Raw genomic sequence first — 24,554 nt, 5'->3', positions numbered from 1 at the left:
AGGCAATTGAGAGATATACAAAATACGTTTAAATCCTAAAACATACTACTGAACAAAAGAAAACAGGAACAAAATCATATATACATACCATATGATTCCATTTACATAAAATGAAAAACCAGGCAAACCTAAACTATATTGTTAAAGGATTTGTACTTAGAACTTCTGGAGTGATTTCAAAGATCTAATTCTTTTGGTGTTTACACAGATGTTCACTTAAAATAATTTTCTTAAGCTGCGTATTATGTTTTATGTAGTCTTCTGTATATATTTCGCATTCATTTCTGTTTTACAGCAAAAAAGTTTAAGAAGAATATTGGAATTGCTGGTATTAAAATAATGAAGTAAAAGATGGTGGTTTCCCCATTCAATCTGAAAATCACCTAAAGATAACAAGGATACTGCGAAACAAAAGTAAACCTTTTTTCAGCCTAAAGTACGAGATATAATGTAACCTTGACCTGCAATATATGAGCATGTTCCAACTATAAATGAATAAGCAAGTTCCCAAATTACCAGAGGAATCACATATAAATAAAACAAAGAAGACAGAACTCACACAGTGCAAAAAATTTAAAAGTAGAAAGCGTTAATTATGAAGTAGGATATCAGAACCAAGACCAAATATATCTAATAATTATGTAGAATAGAGAGGGTAGAAATAGGCCCACATACAATAGCAGTAGAGAAGAGGATGAACTTAAGGACTTGTGTGAAAAGACTGGTCGTAATATTAACAAGTGTTACTCTTGTTATACGTGTAATCAAATGTGACAACATTTGGAAGATCTGCATGACCTGGAGAATCAATATTTTCCAATGAACAATGATGTTACAAAACCATGCATCAACAAAATACCCATTTCAAAATGTAAGATAAACCAAGGTGTGATTTCAGATTCCACATGGCAAGTAAAAAACTTATCACTTGTGAATTTTGGTGTAGTATCAAAGAAGACAATCCACAATTATTTAAAAAGCCATTAAAGGGGCACCTGGGTGGCACAGCGGTTAAGCGTCTGCCTTCGGCTCAGGGCGTGATCCCAGCGTTATGGGATCGAGCCCCACATCAGGCTCCTCTGCTATGAGCCTGCTTCTTCCTCTCCCACTCCCCCTGCTTGTGTTCCCTCTCTCGCTGGCTGTCTCTATCTCTGTCAAATAAATAAATAAAACCTTTAAAAAAAAAAGCCATTAAAATTCTTTTTAATCTTCCAACTATGAAATACGTGAATGAGGTCAGATTTTCTTCATATACTTCAACCAAATAGCATATTTACAACAGATTAAACACCAAAACTATCTTCTTACTTTTTTTTTTTTTTTTTTTTTAAAGATTTTATTTATTTATTTGACAGAGATAGAGACAGCCAGCGAGAGAGGGAACACAAGCAGGGGGAGTGGGAGAGGAAGAAGCAGGCTCACAGCAGAGGAGCCTGATGTGGGGCTCGATCCCATAACGCCGGGATCACGCCCTGAGCCGAAGGCAGACGCTTAACCGCTGTGCCACCCAGGCGCCCCCCAAAACTATCTTCTACTAAGCCACGCATCAGAGTATGGTAAAAATTTCATTCTTTTTACTAAATTGTTTTTGCTTTGGAAAATACAGCCATTTTTCATAAAACAATGTTGTTTATGTTAAAATACATGTAATGGTTTATTATTATTTCAAATGAATTAATATATTTTTAAATTTTCTCATTCTTAGTTTCTAATATTATAAACATCAATAGGCATAACTCACATAAAAATTCTTTGGGGTCCTGAATAGCTTAATTTTTTTTTTAAGATTTCTTTATTTGAAAGAGAGAGCGAGAGTGAGAGTGAGAGGGAGAGAGAGAGAGAAAGAGAACGCACAAGCTAGGAAAGGGGCAAAGGGAGACTCTTGGGCAGGCTCTGAGCAGGAAGCCCAACGTAGGGCTTGATTCCAGGACCCCAGCATCATGACCTGAGCCCAAGGCAGACACTTAACTGACTGAGCCACTTAGGAGCCCCTTTAATTTTTTTTTTTTTTTTTTTTTGAGACAGGGAATGAGGGTGAGTGGGGGCAGGGAGGGGCAGAGGGAGACTCTTAAGGAGACTCCATGCCCAGCATGGAGCCCAACATGGGCTCAATCTCATGACCCTGAGATCACTACCTGAGTCAAAAATCAAGAGTCAGATGTTTAACCAACTGAGCCACCCAGACAACCCTAAAACATTTTTATTATGGTAAAATACACATAATTTAGTATTTACCATCTTAACCATTTTTAAATGCACAGTTCAGTGGTACTAAGTATATTCCTATTGTTGTACAACCATCACCACCATCCACCTCTGGAACACTTTTCACCTTGCAGAACTGAAACTCTATGACCATTGAACAATAATTCCCCACTTCCTCTTTCCCACAGCCCCTGGCAACGATAATTCTACTTTCTGTCTCTATGATGCTGACTACTCTAGGTACCTTATATAAGTGGAATCATACATATTTATCATTTTGTGACTGGCTTATTTCACTTAGCACAATATACACAAGGTCACCCATGTTTTTTTATGTCAGAATTTCCTTTTTAAAACTAAACAATATTTCATTGTACATATATACCACATTCTGTTTATCCATTCATCTGTTGATTGACACATGGGTTGCTTCCATGTTTTAGCTATTGTGAATAATGCTGCTATAAATGTGACTGTACAAATATCTCTTTAAGATCCTGCTTTCAAGTCTTTTGGGTACACATCCAGAAGTGAAATTGCTGGATTATATAGTAATTCTATTTTAAACTTTTTGAGGAACATCTATAGTGTTTTCTATAGTGGTTGCACCAGTTACAGTCCCACCAACAGTGCACAAGAGTCTCAATTTCTCCACATCCTCCCAACACTTGTCATTTTCTTTTTCTTCCTTTCTTTCCTTTCCTTTTTTTACCCTTCAATAGTAGCCATCCTAATGAATGTGAAGTGGTATCTCACTCTGGTTTTGACTTGAATTTCCCTAATGATTAGTGATTTTGAGCATCTTTTCATGTGCTTATTGGTCATTCATATATTTTCTTTGGCAAAATGTCTATTCAAGTCCTTTGTTCATTTGCTTTCTGTTGTTGAGTTTTAGGAGTTCTCTCTATATTCTGAATATCAGCCCCTCATCAGATCTATAACTTGGAAATATCTTCTAATATTATGTAGGTTGCCTTTTCACTCTGTTGACTGTGTCCTTTCATGAGTCCTTTCATGCATTTAAGTTTTAAATTTTCATGAAGTCCAATTTCTCTTTTTTTTTCTTTGTTACTTGTGCCTTTGGCTTTATATCCAAGAATTCATTCTCAAATCCAAACTTGTGAAGCTTCTAGAAGCTTTTTCCAGATATTCAGTTTTTCCAAAACCATTTGTTGAAAAGACTGTACTGTCTCTACTGAATGGATTTGACGCCCTTGTTGAAAATCATTTGACCATATATGCAAGGGTTTATATCTGGGCCCTCTATTCTATCCCACCGCTTTATATGTCTGTCTTTACATCAGTACCACATTGTTTTGGTTACTGTAATTTTGTAGTAAGTTTTGAAATCAAGGAGTGTGAGCCCTCCAAAATTATTCTTTTTCAAGATTGTTTGGCTATTTGGGGAACCCTGAGATTCCATATGAATTTTAGAGTGGATTTTTCTATTTTTGCAAAAAAAAAAAAAAAGAAAGAAAACTTTTTTTAGGATTTTGGTGGGGATTGCATTAAATCTGTAGATCATTTTGGGTAGTACTGACATCTTAACAATATTAAGTCTTCCAATCCATAAACATAATATGTCTTTCCATTTATTTGTGTCTTAATTTTTTTTTTAAAGATTTTATTTATTTATTTGACACAGAGAGAGAGAGAGAGTGTGAGCACAAGTAGGTGGAGTGGCAGGCAGAGGGAGAGGGAGAAGCAGCTCCTGCTGAGCAGGAAGCCTGATGCGGGGCTCAATCCCAGGACTCTGGGATCATGACCTGAGAGAAGGCAGGCACTTAACTGATTGAGCCACCCAGGCGCCCCATCATGTCTTCTTTATTTCATCATTGTTTCCTACTTTTCAGTGTACAAGTCTTTCACTTCCTTAGTTAATTCCTAAGTATTTTATTCTTTTTGATACTACTGTAAATGGAATTGTTTTCTTAACTTCCTTTTCATATTGTTCATTGTTAGTGATAAAAATGTAACTTATTTTTGTGTACCTCTGCAACCTTTGCTGAGCTCATTTATTCTAGCAATATTTTTTGTATGGAATCTTTGAGGTTTTCAATCATCTATGTAGAGGGATAATTTTACTTCTTCCAGTCCAGTTTGGATGTCTTTTGTTTCTTTTTCTTGCTTAATTGCTCTAACTAGTACTTCCAGTATTACACTGAATAGAAGTGGAGAGAGTAGGCATCCTTGCTTTGTTTCTGATATTAGAGTGAAAGCTTTCAATCTTCCACCACTGAGAATGACATCAATTGTGAGTTTTTCATATATGGCTTTTATTATCTTCAGGTAGCTCCCATCTATTCCTAGTTTGTTGAGTGTTTTATCGTGAAAAGGTGTTGATGTTGCTATATACTTTTTCTGCATTTATTAAGATAATAATACAATATCTAGCCTTCATTATGTTAATGTGATGTTGACTGAGTTTTATATGTTGAACCATCCTTGCATTCCAGGAACAAATCCCTCTTGGTCACGATGTGCAATTCTTTTAATATGCTGCTGAATTCAGTTTGCTAATATGTTGTTGAGGATTTGTGCATCAATGTTTATAAGAAATACTGGTCAGTAGTTTCTTTTACTTTTAGTGTCTTTGTCGGGCTTTGTTATTAACGTGATGCTGGCCTTACAAAATGAGTTAGGAAGTGTTCCCTCCTCTTCAATTTTGGGGAAAACTTTGAGGATGATTTGTGTTTTTTCCTCTTTAGATGTTTGGTTGAATTCACCAGTGAAGCCATAAGGTCCAGGGCTTTACTCTGTTGGGAAATTTTTGATGACTGATTCAAGGTCTTTATGAATCATAGGTGTATACAGGTTTTGTGTTTCTTCACGATTCAGTGTTTAGTTTTATGTTTCTAGGAATTTATCCATTTCCTCTAGGTTATCCAATTTATTGGTGTACAGCTGTTCACAGTATTGTCTTATAATTCCTTTTATTTCTGTAGAATTGTCCTCACTTTCATTTTTGATTTGAGTCTTCCCTCTTTTTGTCTCAGTCCATCTATCTAAAGTTCTGTCAAATTTGTTGATCTTTCCAAGAACTAACTTTTGGTTTCATCAGTTATCTCCCTCTTTTTTCAAAGACTTATTTTTTTAGTAGTGTTAGCTGTATAAAAAATGTAGAGGAAAATAGAGATTTCTTACATATCCCCTGCCTCCACACATTCATAACCTCTCCCATTAACAACATCACTCAGCATAATGGTACATTTGTTACCAAGAATGTCATCCATCACCTTACATAGTCACCACTTCTTCTTCTTCTTTTTTTTTTTTTTTTTTTAAGATTTGAGAGAGAGCGAGTGAGCATGAGTGCGGGAGGGGCAGAGGGAGAGACAGAATCCCGGGCAGACTCCCCACTGAGTACAGAGCCTAATGCAGGGCTCAATCTTACAACATTGAGATCATGACCTGAGCTGAAATTAAGAGTCAGATGCTTAACTGACTGAGTCACCCAGGCACCCCTAGTTACCACTTCTTTATGTGTGGTGAAAACACCTAGGATATATTCTCTTAGCAAATTTCAAGTATACAACACAATATTTAACTATAGCCACCTTCTTGTATATTAGATCACTAGATCTTATTAATACTACATAAAACTTTGTACCCATTTGACCAACATCTCCCCAATTCCACAGTTTGTCTTAGGGTTCACTTTTGGTGTTGTGCATTCTATCAGTTTGGACAAATGTATAATGACATATATCTGTCATTATAATATCATACAGAATACTTTCATTCCTCTGTGCTCTGCCTAGTCATACTTCCCCTACACCCTGCTCCTGGCAACCACTGAGCTTTTTACTGTCTCCCAAATTTTGCCTTTTCCAGCATGTTATATAGTTGAACCCATACAGTATGTAGCTTTTTCCTGATTGGCTTCATTCACTTAGTAATATGCATTAAAGTTCCTCCATGTCTTTTCATGTCTTGATAGCTCATTTATTTCTAGTGCTGAATCTAGACCTGCTATCTAGATGTACCACAGTTTATTTACCCATTCACCTACTAAAGGACATTTGGGTTGCTCCAAGTTTTAGCAATTATGAAGAAAGCTGCTATAATCATCCATGTGCAGGTTTTTGTTTAGATCGAAGTTTCCTACTCCTTTGGGTAAATATCAAGGAGCACAACTGCTGGATCACATGGTAAGTGTGTTTACATTTTTAAGAAATAGCCAAACTATCTTCCAAAGTAGCTATATACCATATTGGATTCCCACCAGCAATGAATTAGAGTTCTTGTGTTCTACATCCTCATCAGCATTGGGTGCTGTCAGTGGTTCTGATTTTGGCCATTCTAATAGGTGTTTAGTGGTATCTCATTGTTTTAATTTGCATTTCCCTGATAACATATGAGGTGGAACATCTTTTCATATGCTTATTTGTGATCTTAAATTTTCTTTGGGGGCACCTGGCTGGCTCAGTTGGTTGAGCATCTGCCTTCACCTCAAGTCATGATCTCTGGGTCCTGGGATCGAGCCCCACATCAGGCTCCCTACTTAGTGGGGAGTCTGCTCTTCCCTCTCCTTTTGCCCCTCCTCCTGGCTCATGCTCTCTCTCCAAATAAATAAAATCTTAAAAATCAATCAATCAATCAATCTTCTTTGAAGAGGTGTCTGTAAGGTCATTGGTCCATTTTTAAATAAGGTTATTTGTTTTCTTCTTGTGGAGTTTTAATAGTTCTTTGTATCTTTTGGATAAGTTGTGTTTTTTTTTAAGATTTTATTTATTTATTTGACAGAGATAAGAGACAGCCAGCGAGAGAGGGAACACAAGCAGGGGGAGTGGGAGAGGAAGAAGCAGGCTCATAGCGGAGGAGCCTGATGTGGGGCTCGATCCCATAACGCCAGGATCACACCCTGAGCCGAAGGCAGATGCTCAACCGCTGTGCCACCCAGGCGCCCCTGGATAACAGTTTTTAATCAGATGTGTATTTTGCAAATATTTTCTTCATTTGTGGCTTGTCTTCCCATTCTCTCCATATTATCTTTCACAGAGCAGAGGTTTGTAATTTTAATGAAATCCAGATTATCCATTCTTTCTTTCACGGACCATGCTTTTGCTGTGTATTTTTAAAAGGTGTCACCATACCCAAGGACATCTAAGTTTTCCTTTATGTCATCTTCTAGGAGTTTTATAGTTTTGCATTTTATATTTAGGTCCATTTTGAATTAATTTTTGTGATGGGTATAAGGCCTATGTGTATATTCATATTTTACATGTGGATGCCTAGTTGTTCTAGCACCATTTCTTCTATTGTTTTTCTATTCTCTATTTCATTTATCTTTGCTTTTATTTTTATCATTTCCTTCCTTCTGCTAGCTTTGGATTTAATTTGTTCTTCTTCTAGCTTGTTAAGTTGTAAAGTTAGGTTGTTGAATTGAGATCTTTCTTTTTTAAATTTTAATGATATATTTAACCCATTATATTAAAAATATTGCCATTCCAATATGTAATTACTGCTTTAAATTATTATTATTATTACTATTATTAGTATTAGTATTAGTATTATTATTATAAGACATTTTCTATTCTTGGTTTGGACTAAGTCTTCAAAATTCAGTATGCAGGGGCACCTGGGTGGCTCAGTCAGGTAAGCACCCAACTCTTGATCTCAGATCAGGTCTCCATCTCAGGGTCATGAGTTCAAGCACCATGTCAGGCTCCAAGCTGGGCATGGAGCCTATGTTTAAAAAAAAAAGCCTGCTATGCAAAATTCAGTATGAATTTGGCACTTATAATACATCTCAATTCAGACAGGTGCCGAATGGTTATGTGTATCTGATGGCTACAGTATGATGAGAAAGTACAGTTATAGACTGGTTTGTTTTATTTTTTTATTAATAAAAATTTTACATATTTAAAATTTACATGATGTTTTGATGTGCATACTTGTGAAATAATTACTATAGCCAAGACACTTAAGTTGTTTCCATATTTTGGCTATTGTAAATAATGCATCAATGAACAATGAAGTGTGGATATCTCTTTGAGACACTGATTTCATTTCCTTTGGATATATACCCAGAATTAGGATTGCTGGATCATATGGTATTTTCACATTTAATTGTTTGAGGAACCACTACACTTTTTCCATAATGGCTGTGTCAATTTATATTCCCACCAAAAGTATACAAGGATTCCCGTTTCTCCACAGCTTTGCCAACACTTATCATTTTTTGTCTTTGGGATAATAACCATCCTATCAAGTGTTAAGTGATATCTTACTATGGTTTTGATTTCTATTTCCTGATGATTGTGGTTTTGAGCACCTTTTCATATTCCTGTTGGCCATTTGTATGTCTTCTTTGGAAAAATGTCTGTTCAGGTTGTCTGCCTATTTTTTAATTTTTTTTTTTTTTTGCCATTGAGCTGTGAGAGTTCCTTATGTATTTTAGATATTAATCCCTCATTAGACATACAACTTGCAAATATTTTAGCCCATTCTGTAGGTTGCTTTTTCATTTTTTTTATTGTTTTCTTTCCTGTGCAGAAGCTTTATGGTTTGATGCAGTCACATATATTTATTTTTGGTTTTGTTGACTTTGCTTTTGGTGTCATATCCAAAATATCATTGCAAGACTGATGTCAATAAGCTTTTCCACTAAGTTTTCTTCTAGGAGTTTTATGGTTGCATGTTTAAATCCTAAATCCATTTTGTGTAGATTTTTGCATATGGTATAAGGGTCCAATTTTATTCTTTTGCATGTGAACATTTTTCTAAGCACAATTTATTGAAGAGACTGTTCTTTCCTATTGTGTATTTCTGGCACTTTTCTGGAAGATCAGATGAATGTATATGTGTGGGTTGATTTCTGGGCTTTCTCTGATGTTCCTTTGGTCTAGATGTCTGTTTTTATGCCAGTACCATACAGTTTTGATTACTATAGCTATGTAATATAATTGGAAATCAAAAAGGGTGATATCTCCAATAATGTTCCTCTTTTTTTTTAAAAAAATTTATTTATTTATTTGACAGAGAGAGAGAGAGAGAGAGAGAGAGAGAGACAGCCAGTGAGAGAGGGAACACAAGCAGGGGGAGCAGGAGAGGAAGAAGCAGGCTCCCAGTGGAGAAGCCTGATGTGGGGCTCGATCCCAGAATGCCAGGATCACGCCCTGAGCTGAAGGCAGACGCTTAACGACTGAGACACCCAGGTGCCCCAATGTTCCTCTTTCTCAAGACTGCTTTGACTATTTGGACTATTCTTTGGTTCCATATGAATTTTAGGATATTTTTTCCTATTTACGTGAAAAATGCCACTGGAATTTTGATAAACATTGCATTGAATCTGTAGATCACTTTGGATAGTATGGATATATTTTTTAAACATTTTATTTATTTATTTGACAGAGAAAGAGAGAGAGAGCACAAGCAGGGGGAGCAGCAGGCAGAAGGAGAGGGAGAAGCAGGCTCCCTACCAAGCAGGGACCCCAATGCAGGGCTCCATCCCAGGACCCTGGGATCATGACCTGAGCTGAAGTCAGACGCTTAACTGACTGAGCAACCCAGGTGCCCCAACAGTATGAATATTTTAACAATATTAATTCTTCTAATTCATGAACACAGTATATCTTTGTTTACTTGTGTCTTCAATTTACTTCACCAATGTTTTATCATTTTCAGTGTACAGATCTCTCACCTCCTGTTAAATTTTTTCCTAATTTTTCTTATTTTTGGTGTTATAAATAGAATTGTTTTCTTGATTTCCTTTTCATATAGCTTGTTATTAGTGTAAAGAAACACTACTGATTTTTGTGTGTTGATTTTGTATCCTGTATCCAACTTTCCTGAATTTATTTAGTTCTTTTTTTTTAAAGATTTTATTTATTTATTCGACAGAGATAGAGATAGCCAGCGAGAGAGGGAACACAAGCAGGGGGAGTGGGAGAGGAAGAAGCAGACTCATAGCAGAGGAGCCTGATGTGGGGCTCGATCCCGTAACGCCGGTATCACGCCCTGAGCCGAAGGCAGATGCTCAACCGCTGTGCCACCCAGGCGTCCCTGAATTTCTTTAGTTCTAACAGTTTTTTTAGTGAAGCTTTAGGGTTTTCTACACATAGGATCGTGTCATCTGCCAATAGATAATTTCACTTCTTCCTTTCAGATTGGGTTGCCTCTGTTTACTTTCCTTGCCTGCCTACTCTAAGACTTCTAGTATTATACTGAACAGAAGTGGTGACAGTGGACATCCTTGCCTTTACCAGATATTAGAGGAAGAGTGTTCAGTTTTTCCCTATTGATTATGATGTTAACTATGGGGTTTTCATAAATAGCCTTTATTGTGTTGCAATAAGTTTCTTTGCACTTTGTTGAGACTTTTTATCACAAATGAATGGTGAACTTTGTCAAATACTTTTTTTGCATTTACTGAAACGATCATGTGGTTTTTATCTTTCATTCTGTTTAGGTGGAGTAACAGACTGATTTGTATGTGTATGCTGAACCATCCTTGCATCACAGGAATAAATAACAGTTGGTCATGGTGTATAATCTTTTTTGATGCACTGTTTAATTCGTTTGCTAGTATTTTATATAGGATTTTTGCATCACAAAAATTGAACAGAAATATTGACCTGTACTTTTCTTTTCTTATTCATGAAATTATTCTTATTCATTCGGTATCAGAGTGATGTTTGCTGTATCAAATGAGTTTGGAAATGTTCCTTCTTCTATTTTTTGGAAGGGTTTATGAATTGGTATTAATCCTTCTTTGAATGATTGGTGGAATTCACCTGTGTAGCCATCTGTTCCTGGGATTTTTCTTTGTTGGGATGCTTTGATTACTTCTTTAATCTCCCTATTTGTTATTAGTCTGTTCAGTCTCTATATTCCTTCTTGGTTTTTTTTGGTAGGTTTTATGTTTCTATGAATTTCTCCATTTGTAGTGAAGTGTTTAAATCCCTTTCTCATTTCCTTCTATGCATATTCTGCAGCTATTTTCTTTGTGGTTACCATTTAACATCCTAAAGTTATAACATCCTAAATTTATACCAGCTTAACTTCAGTGACATATAAAGATTTTCCCCCTTTCACAACTCCATCCACATCCCTTTCATTGTCACAGAATTACATCTTTATGTGTAATTTAGTGTGTTCAACAGCATAACTAATAATTTTTTAATGTATTAGTCTCTTAAATTAAATAGAAAACAAAATCTGGAGTTACAAACAAAAGTTATAATAATGCTACCTTTTATTTTTATTTATTTATTTATTTTAAAGATTTTATTTACTTATTCAACAGAGAGAGAGAAAGCCAGCGAGAGAGGGAACACAAGCAGGGGGAGTGGGAGAGGAAGAAGCAGGCTCCCAGCAGAGCAAGGAGCCCAATGTGGGGCTTGATCCCAGGACTCTGGGATCACGCCCTGAGCCGAAGGCAGACACTTAACTACTGAGCCACCCAGGTGCCCCAATAATACTACCTTTTAGACTAACAATTTTTAAAAACTGTATTAATCTCTTAAGCAATGTAAAAAAACAAAAAGTGGACTTACAAACCATTATAATACTACTACCTTTTACAATGAACTGTGTATTTACCTTTACTGAGACCTTTATTTGTTTATAGGGATTCAAGTTACTATCTAGCGTCCTTTCATTTCAAACTGCAGGACTTTTGGGGTGCTTGGGTGGCTCAGTCAGTTAAGTGTCTGCTTTCAGTTCAGGTCATGATCCCAGAGTCCTGGGATCAGCTCTGTGTAGAGCTCCCTGCCAGGGGGTCTGCTTTGCTGTCTCTCTCTCTGCCCCTCCCCCCACTCATACTCTCTCAAATAAATAAATAAATAAAATCTTTTAAAAAAATTTACAAACTGCAGGACTTTCTTCAGCATTTCTTGTAGGACAGGTCTAGTGGTAATAAATTCTTCAGCTTCTGTTTATTTGAGAATATCTTAATTTATCCCTCACTTTTGAAGAACAGTTTTTCCAGGTATAAGATTTTTGATTGACAGTAATTTTCTTTTAGCACTTTGAATATATTGGCCACTGCATTGTGTCTTCTGAAGTTTCTGATGACAAATCTGCTTATGATTTTACTGAGGATCCTTTGCATATGATGAGCTGCTTTTCTCTTGCTGATTTCAAGATTCTTTATTTGTCTTTGGCATTCAAGAATTTGCTTATAATGTGTCTCAGTGTGGATGTCTTTGAGTTCTTCATAAGTCAATCTTCTTGGTGTTTATCATATCTTTCATCAAATTTGGGAAGTTTTCAAGTATTATTTCTTTAAACAATCTCTCTTCCGCTTTCTCTCTCTTCTTCCAGTACTCCCATAATGTGTATATTGGTCCACATGACAGTGTTCCCTTCTTCCAAGTCCCTAGGCTCTGATCATTTTTCTTCTACCTTTCTGCTCCTTAGACTCTATAATTTCAATTTTGCTATGTTTGAGTTCATTGATTCTTCTGCCTGTTGAAGCCTGCCTTTGTTTCCTACTTTACCTTATTTCCAGAATCCTTTATCTTCTCAAACTTTTAAGGGTATAAAAGGGTTCTGAGACTCAAAAAAAAAAAAAAAGTTTGAAAATTACTGGTGTAAAGTATGTAGAAATGTAGGTATAGGAATGCTATATTTTTAAACGATCAAATCAACCAACACCATCTTTGAGGTTATCAAAGAAAATAAACATAAGAAGACTAACTGGTGGCTTAAATTTAAATTGTAGACTCTATACTAAAGAACTGATTATAGAAAGATTCACCCTGTTATGTCATTATTGAGGAGTAAAAAAGTTGAAGAGATGAAGAACACTGTGTAATACAGTGTTTGCAGGATATATCAATATTCATGATGTTTCCTTATGGGGATATGCCTAGTCACTTATGAAATTATATACGTTCCAATAGTAAGTTTGCCAGAAACACAAAGAAAGTGTTGATTCCATGCCTATAAAAATGATTATTAAATATGAAAAAATCCATTCTATAATAGAGTATTTGGGCTATATAAATGTCCCCATTTGGCCAGAAGCCCTTACTACAATTATTTCTTTAAAACTTACTACTGTAAGTACAAATCAAATGGTGGTACAGAGTTAGTGAAATTTCAGGCCCAATTATTATTATATAGGCAGTAACATCAAAAAGAGAACAGTTGATAAAAAAAACAACAATTGTTATAAGAGTGCTGGGAAATACTCCTCTGTGCATCTCTTCTGCTCCTACACATCTTTCTAGGCTCTCCAAGAGTGAGAAGTCCTGACTGCTTTTTATCAGATCATTCTTCACAGATAAGCAATCAGCCCTTAAGATTGAGGTAGTATCTCTGCCTGGGATAAAGAGCAGACTTGTTTAATGATAGCTATAAATGTAGTAGATTCCCCAAGCTCAACGTCCTTCAGATGTGATGCAACCACAGTGTGTGCAGCTTCTGTCTGACCCTTCATCTCACCATTATGGGACTTGGTGGCAAAAGGAACCAACCAAAATATGCTGATACTTTTTTTTTTTTTTAAGTAAACTCTACCCCCAACATGGGGCCTGAACACATGATCCCCAGTTCAAGAGTCACATGCTCTACCAACTGAGCCAGCCAGGTGCCTCAAAACATGCTGATACTCTTGCTGTGAGTAATAAAACCCTTTGTCTCTAACTCAGGAGTCCTGTCTTCTTCCAGCACCCATGAAACAATAAAAGGTATTTGATCACCTTGCAAGTAGGGTACAATTCCCACGCCTGATGCATTTTATTCACTCTGTCTTTTGGAAAGCTTATTTATGATAACACACATGTAAAACACATGTGTTAATCCTACCAATACAGACTGAATTTATAAAATAATTACACATTATCACAAGTCAGTTAAATAGAAGAGAAAGAATCATGAAAAACTGACTGTCTTTCACTTGTCAAAATAGTTCTTTAACAGATTTTCTTATGAAGAATTATAGGAAAGATTGTGAGCCCTAATAGTATATGATTTTACAATGACTCCTCTGTAAAATCTTTTGCATCAGTCAACTTCTAAAAGAGTTTGCAGAAATTTTTAAAATTACTACAAACAAAAAATCACAAATATTTCGAATTACTAGGTTATAATACAGAACTATGATATCTTTAAAAAGTAGATGGGCAAGTCAGGAGTGTAAGACTGTAAAGCAAAGAAAAAAGCAGAAAAAGAGACTTAAGGGAGAATAACTGCTAATGCACAATATTCTTATATTCTGAATTTGAGTTTCCAACATACACCCATTTATTTTACAAACTACTCTTTCTCATCAACATGCAATCCATTCACAGAAGATGTGAGGTAGGCCAAACTTCGCTTATTAGGAGAGTTCCCACTCATTTCTACTTTAGCCATTTTGTTCTGCTGTGCAATTTTATGAGAAAGGATATTCTTATGGCTTTTCAGTGATACCACCCCATATCTTATATAACCTAACAAGTATTGCTCCAGAGTATAGGGAACAGAAGCTGCAAGTAAATGCAGCTTTAAGGGATACTAACAAAATCATGCAAATTTTATCCATATAATTTATTTATACAAAATTTTTTTTTCTGTAAACAAATGAAAATAAGCTTAATTCTCCTGTAAATATACTATAACTAAACCATATATAGACTGTCATAAGGGATAAGTTATGTTCATAAGTATATGTAGCATAAGAAAAGGACACACCATTGTTAAGATCATATGGACTCTGGAATCAGTCAGATGTAGGATGGAGTCCTAAATTTATCACATAATGTCTTCCTTAAAGATATGTAAATAATACAGGTGCTAACTCTTTTTCTATTTCATGGACGTATATTTTCCCTATCATTTTTCTTTTCAGTGTCATTTTAATTTTAATTTTTTTATAGTACAACTTCCTTTTATGGTATCTTTTGCTTCGTTTGGTTTAGAAAGTTACTTTCTCTCCAGAGATCTGGTAAATATTAATTTTTCTTCTTTAAAAATAATTTCATGTTTTAATGCTTTCTTCCACCTAGAATACATTTTTGGTAAATGGTGTGAAGTAAGGTTCTGAATTATTATCTTAACATAATTTCCTGAATTGTACTTCATTGTTCTATAATGCTTCCTTTACAATACCTTATTATGTAGGTGTATATATGGGTCTTAATGAGATCGTGTTCATTTCTGGGCTAGAAATTCTGCTTCAGTGTCTCACCTAATGTTTTTTATCAGTATATTACTATTTTATAATATGCTTTATTTAATATCTTGTAGGGATAATCAAACCTCATTAACCATCACCTTTTTTTGAATGTTTTAAAAAAGCTATTCTTAAACATTTAATTTTTCCTAAATAAATTTTTAATCATTCTGATACCATCCTAAGAAATATCCTGTTCCAATGTTTATAGCAGCATTATCAACAATAGCCAAACTTTGGAAAGAGCCCAAATGTGCATCAACTGATGAATGGATAAAGAAGATGTGGTATACATATACAATGGAATAGTACTCGGCCATCAAAAAGAATGAAATCTTGCCATTTGCAACAACATGGATGGAGCTAGAGTATATTATGTTAAGCAAAATAAATCAGAGAAAGATAAATACCATATTATTTCACTCATATGTAGAATTTAAGAAACAAAGCAGATGAACATAGGGGAAGGGAAGAAAAAAAGAGAGGAAAGCAAACCATAAGAGACTCCTAACTACAGAGAACAAATTGAGGGTTGACGAAGATGAGGTGGGAGGGGGATAGGCTAAATGGGTGATGGGTATTAAGGAGGGTACTTGTATTGAGCACTGGATGTTATACGTAAGTGATGAATCACTAAATTTTACTCCTGAAACCAATATTATACTATATGTTAACTAACTAGAATTTAAATAAAAATTTAAAAAAGAAATATCCTGTTTACATTTTGATTATGGTTACATAAATTCTGTTAAGTATCTAGAGAAGATGGGTAGATACCTTCACAATATTTAACATTGCCATTAAAATAAAATGAAATAAGTAAAATGCCAAGAAGGGCTCAGAGAGTATTATATAATCTCATTCAGTACTTCATCTTCTGTTTTTTTTTTTTTACAACTATTAGAATAAGTTGAAAACTAAAATCCATATAAAATGGCATGCATGTTATTTAACATTCAGAACAAATTTATTGTCCTATAACTGCTAAATATCATCTTTTTTAAAGATTTATTTATCTGACAGAGAGAGAGAGAGAGAGAGAGTTGGGAGGGAGGGGCATAGGGAGAGAGAATCTGAAGCAGACTCCCTACTGAGCGCAGAGCCTGACACAGGGCTCAATCTCAGGACCCTGAGATCAGGACATGAACCGAAATCAAGAGTCAGACGCTTAACTGACTGAGCTACCCAGGCACCCCTAACTGCTAAATATTAGTGAATGTATTTTAATTTAAGTGTTAGATATGTTATCCATTTATAAATTAGTAAAATTAAATTGTAGATATTCACATTTATGAAATTAAAATTACAGATTCCTCTTCTCCTGGTGCATATTTAAAATATAACCTGAATTTCAACAATTCATTTTTAAAAGTCTCCAATAAAAATCTGCATATAAAGCAAGGCACAATCATACCAATTATAAAAATAAATTATAAAAAAGAAATACTTTTTTATAGTAATCTCAGTGTGAATTTTTAAAAATCCACTTACAGACCATATAGAACATAAATAAAAGAGAAATCCTGATCTAAGAATGTTAACCATGGGGAAAGTATATTTGTAAATATTTCTCTAAGAGATATATATTTAATTTATTAATAACTCCATAGAATATAATACAGTACATATTAATATGTACTGTATTATACATTGTACATACAATACTTACACTGTCTTATCCAGTTTTTCTGCAAGTTTTGGCTATTATTGGACAGGAGTAAATCATATTCAATTACAGATGCAATTCTTGAATAAGTTAGCAATAGAATATCGATTTTATGACATTGGGATGCTGACTTAGGCTGTCCTTCTCAACTTCAAAATTTTAAAATATTTTTAAAGGGCAGATTTATTAAGGCATAATTTACATACAAAATCCGCCCTCTGAAAATGTACAGTTTGATGAATTTTACAAATTGTACAGTCATGTACAAATACATTTCTCATTATTTTACTCAGTTCTCTAATTTGAGCCAGTATTAGCAGCTTATTCCCACCCTTTCCCTGACCCCATTTCAGCCCTTTTGCTCACTGAATATATAGGTTATAAAAGCAAATAAAAATGATTTGTTTAATACATTTCCCAACACTGACAATTTGGGGAGATTACGTATTTCAAAATAAAGCCAAAACTGATACAGTAAAGTTAGTATAACATTTGGTTTTATTTTCACAGATTGCATTAATATATTTTTGCAGGAAACATTAGAAAGATTAAAGAACTAATAGACTAGATTCATAGAATTCTATTTTTTCCCAAAAATCCTTATACATACTGCTGGCTTCAAGATCAAAATTTGTATCAACAAAATAGAAAGAATGAAATGTCTGAAGATTTCCAGAAAGACAATTATAATCTTTAGATGGTAGGCTTTTCAAATGATTTGAATATGACAGTTTTACTGTTTTACTCTTGAATACACTAAGGGCTTAATTTTTTTCATTATCATTTGGTTCTATAATTCCAGAAATAATGATTTACTTAAAAGCTGTATGTTTAACAGAGAGATTTAAAATGCTTCAGCTACTATTTTCAATCTAAACAAGAAACCTGCCTTGATTTGAAAGATTTGACGCTTTCTTTCTAGGAATTGTCATATTGCCCAAATTAGCTTATTATTAGGAGCTTTGTTGTTATAAAAAGAGAATAAAAACATGCAACAAAAATCCATCCCATCTTTCTTTTTTAGTTCTGTAATTATCAAGAGCAATTTGATTTATTTGCCATTGAATTCATTTACCTAGAAAAATCATACACAATGTTCAGGCTACAAATTAAGAACTGGGTGGTTATGCTTTCCTATATGACAAGTAAAAGCTTGTAAAGAAAAGTAGAGGCATAAAAGCACTGCAGTGTTTTTAATGAAACACATTTACCCGCCTTGGGTAAAAAGTAAAAGTAGCTCATAGCTGCAAAACTTTGTACTAACGCTTAGTGTGGCACACTACTTAATTGAAAGATTCTTAATTAAACATGCCCCACCAAAAAACCTCACCAAATTGCATTTGCCACCAAATGACTAACAAGTACACAACAGTTGGAAACTGTCAAAATATTTTACAGCTCAATTGTAATTACCAACCAAGTCTAAGCATGCCCTGAGTGGGCGTTAACTACATCTTGGGGGATGCAAAACATTAAGCAGCAGTCATTTTTTTTGTGGTTTCTAATTTAAAACTCCTAAATAATTCCAAGACTTTTGCAGCCTTTAGTGAAAAATCAGCAAAAGATCAATACAAGATGTAATAATTTATCATTTTCATAGATTGACTAGTGAGAAGGGCCTTTTATAAGGTCATCTGGCTTATCCCTTACCACTATAACTGAATATATTGATTATTTGGTTATTCGCCTTTGAAAATGTATTAAGTGATCTTAAGATGTTAAGTGTTTTCTGTCATCCTTATCACAATAGATGTAGCCAAAAATAACTGGGAAGGTGTGATTATGGAGAAATGTCAATATGGAAGTACAGCTGGTGAGTTTCCAGAGGGGAAAATGCAGACATCGTTTGCCATTTGAAGTAGGACAGCATCCAGCCACTCTTCACTCCCTCCCCAGAAAGTACACCAAGGAGTGGAATACAGCTTAAGGCTCTGTGACCACCCAAATTTGTTATCTCTTACCAATAGAAAAGAACTGGGTTAATTACTACTGACCACAAGCAGTGGTGGAATACTACCTTTTACCAGGTATCATATTCATTCACTATTCTTTTTTTTTTTTTAAGATTTTATTTATTTATTCGACAGAGATAGAGACAGCCAGCGAGAGAGGGATCACAAGCAGGGGGAGTGGGAGAGGAAGAAGCAGGCTCATAGCGGAGGAGCCTCATGTGGGGCTCGATCCCATAACGCCAGGATCACGCCCTGAGCCGAAGGCAGACGCTTAACCACTGTGCCACCCAGGCGCCCCTCATTCACTATTCTTACTATCAGATGGGGACAAAATAGAAAGCATAATTTACCATGCATTATATAAGCTTTGTTTTTCTGAGTTCCCTAACTATATTTTTGCTGAAGAGATATCAATCAGGGGAATGTTCAAAAAGCAGATGTATAATGTACTCTGAACATTCCAGTGTTTCAAATTTAAAATGGAATTATATTACATTATTTAATTTAAAATACACTTTAAAATGTATTATGGTTACACAGGAAGCCTCAATTATACCTGTTTTATCTTAAGCAGGAAGATGGGCACACAGGTGTTAATTGTAAATAATCCTTTTACCTTTTTATTTTTTTTTTATTTTTTATTTTTTTTTTTAAGATTTTATTTTTATTTATGTGACATAGAGACAGCCAGCGAGAGAGGGAACACAGCAGACGAGTGAGAGAGGAAGAAGCAGGCTCCCAGCGGAGGAGCCCGATGTGGGACTCGATCCCGGCACGCCGGGATCACGCCCTGAGCGGAAGGCAGACGCTTTAACGACTGCGCCACCCAGGCGCCCCCCTTTTACCTTTTTATATGACTGAAAAATTCCATTGAAAAATCACAAAAAAAAATCTCGTAGTAGCCACACAAACTATCAATTATTTAAGTATAGTTCTTTAATAAATGCATTCCAATTAAATCATAATGTGGGCTAATAAGAAAAAGGTTTAAAGAATTAAATAAATTTAAGGTTCTGTATGGTTCTCAGAAGAATCATAATCACTTAGCCATTAGGACTACAACTAGATGGAATGTTCAAACAGAACTGGAAATGCTGATTACTGCCATGTAGTCAGAGGAGCTGAATGGGTCACCTGCTGACAGTGAGAAAATTAAATTTTCTTAACAATTTAAAAAAATATTTTATTTATTTGAGAGAGAGAGGGAGCGCACACACAAGCACAGGGGAGGGGAGAGGGAGAGGGAGAAGCAGACTCTCTGTGCAGCAGGGAGCCCAACTCTGGGCTTGATCCCGGGACTCCAGGATCATGACCCAAGCCAAAGGCTGATGCTTAACTGACTGAGCCACCCAGGTGCCCCTTAGCAATTTTTTTCAAGATTTGTTTATTTGAGAGAGAGAGCGCATCACACAAGCAGGAGGAGGGACAGAGGGAAGGAAGACAGAATCTCAAGCTGACTCCCCACCAAGCCCAACTGGGGCACCATCCCACGACCCTGAGATCATGACCTGAGCCCAAACCAAGAGTTGGATGCCTAACCGACTAAGCCATCCAGGTGTCCCAACAATATTTTCTACATTGAATACTTGGACACAAAGTTTGTGGAAGAAATAAATGTACATTACAGTAATATTGTGTAGGCTATTGGTCTGAACTTTTAATCGCATGCCAATATCAGAAAAACAGTAGAAACATTCTCATAGGTATACATTTATTTATGTATTATATACACATACTACTGTGTATTATAAAACATATGCCACAAATGGAAATTTAAAAAGAGGAGATAAGAAATTAACAATTAAAATATTTTACTTTACTTAATAATGGTATAAAAGCAGATTTTTCTCTCATTATATAAAAGAACAATGTGATAGAAAAGGCTTAAATATTTTTTTTTTAAATCATGGTTTAACAATGTGAATGAAGGTCTAAGGCATATACATTGATACTTGGTTTGAATGGCTGTCATAGCTAAAAAAGATACATCACAAATATACATTAATCTAAATGCAAAAAGTACATCATTGGTTGTACTTAATAAATCAGGATACTCATTTTTCAATGCAATCTACCAATTTTGCAAAGGATCTTTGTTGATACTCACTTGGTTTCTATTTCCTTTTTTTTTTTTTTTTTTTAGTTCTATTTCCTGATGTCCATTAGGTACAGTTAAAACCCTAATTTTTATTTGGACCTTAAAACAGTTCAGAAATTGTTTTCAGCTTCTGAAAGTATACTGACATACAAGGTGGCATAGGTGGTGTTGTTAGCAACAAAACGAGAAAATATTTCTGTAGTCAACACTATAGGCTGGCTAACCAACATCCATCCATTCTCATGCCTGCTTCTTGTAAGGAAATCAGGACAAGTCTGGTACTCATTTTTTTCCTAACTTACCTCGTAGCAAAGGATAGCCATGTGACATAGTCTGGACAATGTAATATGAATGGAAGTTTACAGAAATATGAAAATCCAATGAATATAAGAAGTTTATGATTTCTTGACAAAAAGGATAGATGTAAAGCTTCCTCTTGTATTTGTACTCCCCTTCCCACAGGCTACCTTCTACCCTCTACCTGACACATGAGCTTCTAGTATGTAGATACATAGGCTAAGTGTAGGTACCCATGTTAAGCTGCATATTAAATATTAGTAAAGTTTAATTTCTTTCTTAATTTTAGATTAAAGCATGTAGATACAAGTTTGAATATATTCTTCCCACACCCAATTAACTGTCCTGAGCCCTCCTTCGAGGTCACACATCTCACTTTGGAAGCCACTATTTAAATAATTCAAAGGGCTAGATATGCTTAATAAAAATACTTGCAACAATCCCATGACTTATAATTATCCACATTTCAGAGACAAGCTTCAGACAGGTTAACGGACCCGCCCCAAAACAAATAATACATGAACAGAAAGACTATAAATGATTTTTTATGGAGAATATTGATTGGAGAGTATTCTTACAGAATAAAATTGTTTTTGTTCCATTTGCCAAACTGTACACACATACACTTAAACTACACAAAGAATATGCCAATTGTTAAAAGAAGAAATAATAGTTAAATAGCCACATTTTATATGAACTTTCCATGAGTTAACAATGCTGCATGTTTATATGCTGTGCTTCCTTATATTGAATTTGATATGCAGCAACTTCAGAAAGACCTATTTTAGTTCCTATCATAATACCTGTTTATTAAAAAATTAACAAAACTGTGGCCCTTGACACTGATCCTAAGTCAGTAAGTCATCAACAAATGTTTACAATACTCGTTCCCTTCCTCTTATGAAAGGTACCAAGGATACAAAGGTAAGACATGGTCCTTGGCACTGAAGAATTCATAACTGAGTAGGGAGGCATAAATAACAATCATAACATAATATGATGAGGGTGATAAAATACATTTTCACACAGTGCCATGGGTTCACATAGTAGAAAGCGTCATTTGAGCTAGACCTCTAAGGGACAAGCTGCTTTTCCCCCAAAGCTTTGCAAAAATACAGAAAATCTGAAACTTCTTAATGCCTACCCAAATGGAAGTCTGATTTAATGTGGATCATTTCCAAGGCAAAACCAGGAACAAAGACAGGTATGAAGCTCCTAAAAGTCTCAGGCTTGCGACTAAAGTCAGAGGCCAAAGATAGATACAGAGATGGCAGAGAACAGCAGTTCTTAAAATTTTTGGTTTCAGGACTTCTTTATACTTTTAGAAATTACTGAGAACTCCCAAAGAGCTCTTGTTTATGTGGATATACCTACTGATATTTACTATATTAGAAATTAAAACAGAAAATTAAAAATACTTAGTTTTTAAAACCTTATGTTAACATATCTCTATTGAACCAGTTATATTTTCCAAAGAAAAATAGCAAGAAGAGTGACATTGTTTCACATTTTTGCAAATCTCTTTAATGTCTAGCTTAATAGAAGAAAGCTCGGGGACGCCTGGGGGGGGGTGCAGTCAGTTCATTGTCTGACTCTTGATTTCGGCTCAGGTCATGATCTCAGGGTTGTGAGACTGAGCCCCGAGTCAGGCTCTGCGCTGGGGGTGGAGCCTGCTTAAGATCTCTCTCTCCCTCTCCTTCTGCCCTTCCTCCCACCCCCCCCCACCCATGCTCACACACTCCCTAATAAAAAAATAAATCTTAAGGAAAAAAAAAGGAAGATTGCCGGATTCTCATATTTGCTACTGTTTTCAATCTGTTGTAACATGTTGTTTTGGTTGAAGTAATAAAGATCTAGCACACAGATACACAGCTGACAGGGGACATTTTAAAGCCTTTTCAGACAACAGTGACTATTCTTTGATACTATACCAAAATTCACAAGTGGTGGTTTCTTAAAGATTAGTTGCTATGTAGACTCTGAAAACACACTGATGAACTTTGCAAACTCTGTTAATGTTAAAATCCATCGATCATTTTGCACTTTGAAAAGAATTTTTATATATACATAATTTTAAAACATTATCCACTGGTCATTTGGAAAACAGATTCCCTGACAATGTTGCCATGTTTCATTATATAATATTGCAAATAACATTTCTTAATATTATCACCTATCTTTTCAGAAAAGTTTTTTAAGTACTGGGAAGATCTCAAGTTCAAAGTGGCAGAAATGAGTCTTTGAAAATTCTGATTTTTGCTTGAAAGCTCTAATTTTATCACTGGCAACAAATACTGTCAGTTGTTTCCCTTGAAGTGACAGGATCATTTTGTTCCTGTTCTGAGAAAATATGTACCAAATAACCAAGTCTAAATAACCAGTCTGTCAGTCATTCTTTCCAGTAAAAATGGTGTTCCCCGACACAAACACCTAACCAAGCTTACAACCCAAACAATAGAGCAAGTCCTTCCTTTTGAGATAATGGTAGTACTTTGATGTGCAGGAGCAGTGTTTTATGCATACTTTCTAACACAGAATATTAGAAGACTGTGTACTCTGAGATCAAGATTTAATAAAATGAATAATTTTTACTGCTTCATAAAGACATTCTTAAGCGAAACTGGTTTGTTTGTTTTTTAACAAAAGTCTGCTTGGCCATGAAGAATACAATGACTTCTTTTTTTTTTTTTTTTTTTAAGATTTTATTTATTTACTTAACACAGATAGAGACAGCCAGCGAGAGAGGGAACACAAGCAGGAGGAGTGGGAGAGGAAAAAGCAGGCTCATAGCGGAGGAGCCTGATGTGGGGCTCGATCCCACAACGCCGGGACCATGCCCTGAGCCGAAGGCAGACGCCCAACCGCTGTGCCACCCAGGCGCCCCGAATACAATGACTTCTACTAACAATTTGGTGCCACTGCTCTTGATTCATTTGTAGGTGCGAGTGGGTTTTACCCACGATTTCTTTTGCCCCATCTGTGCAAATGGCAACATGGTGAAAAAAGCAAATAATGTCTTAGTATTATTATGAAAATGTCCTTTAATTCACAAACCCAGTGAACTATCTCATGGACCTCCAGAGACCACACTTTGAGAAGAGACAGCAAGAGAATTAGCATCAAGGCAGAGGTTTATTCATTTATTCCACTACAGTATTTATTTTGCTAAGGGTGCTAACCCTGGGCCTAGGAACTAGGATCATCTTGGTGATGAAACAGTCCCTGCCCTCT

At 35.4% G+C, this 24,554-nt stretch overlaps 1 protein-coding gene across 20 annotated transcripts in view; it reads right to left on the bottom strand.

The window, feature by feature from the left end:
- EHBP1 (EH domain binding protein 1) overlaps positions 1-24,554 on the bottom strand; it is a 519,124-nt gene that overhangs the window by 108,629 nt on the left and 385,941 nt on the right. The window lies entirely within an intron of this gene.

The sequence above is a fragment of the Ursus arctos genome, unplaced genomic scaffold, assembly GCF_023065955.2.
Source record: "Ursus arctos isolate Adak ecotype North America unplaced genomic scaffold, UrsArc2.0 scaffold_8, whole genome shotgun sequence".
NCBI lineage: Eukaryota > Metazoa > Chordata > Mammalia > Carnivora > Ursidae > Ursus > Ursus arctos.
Note: the sequence above shows the minus strand (reverse complement) of the source record. Positions and strands in the feature narration are given on the sequence as shown.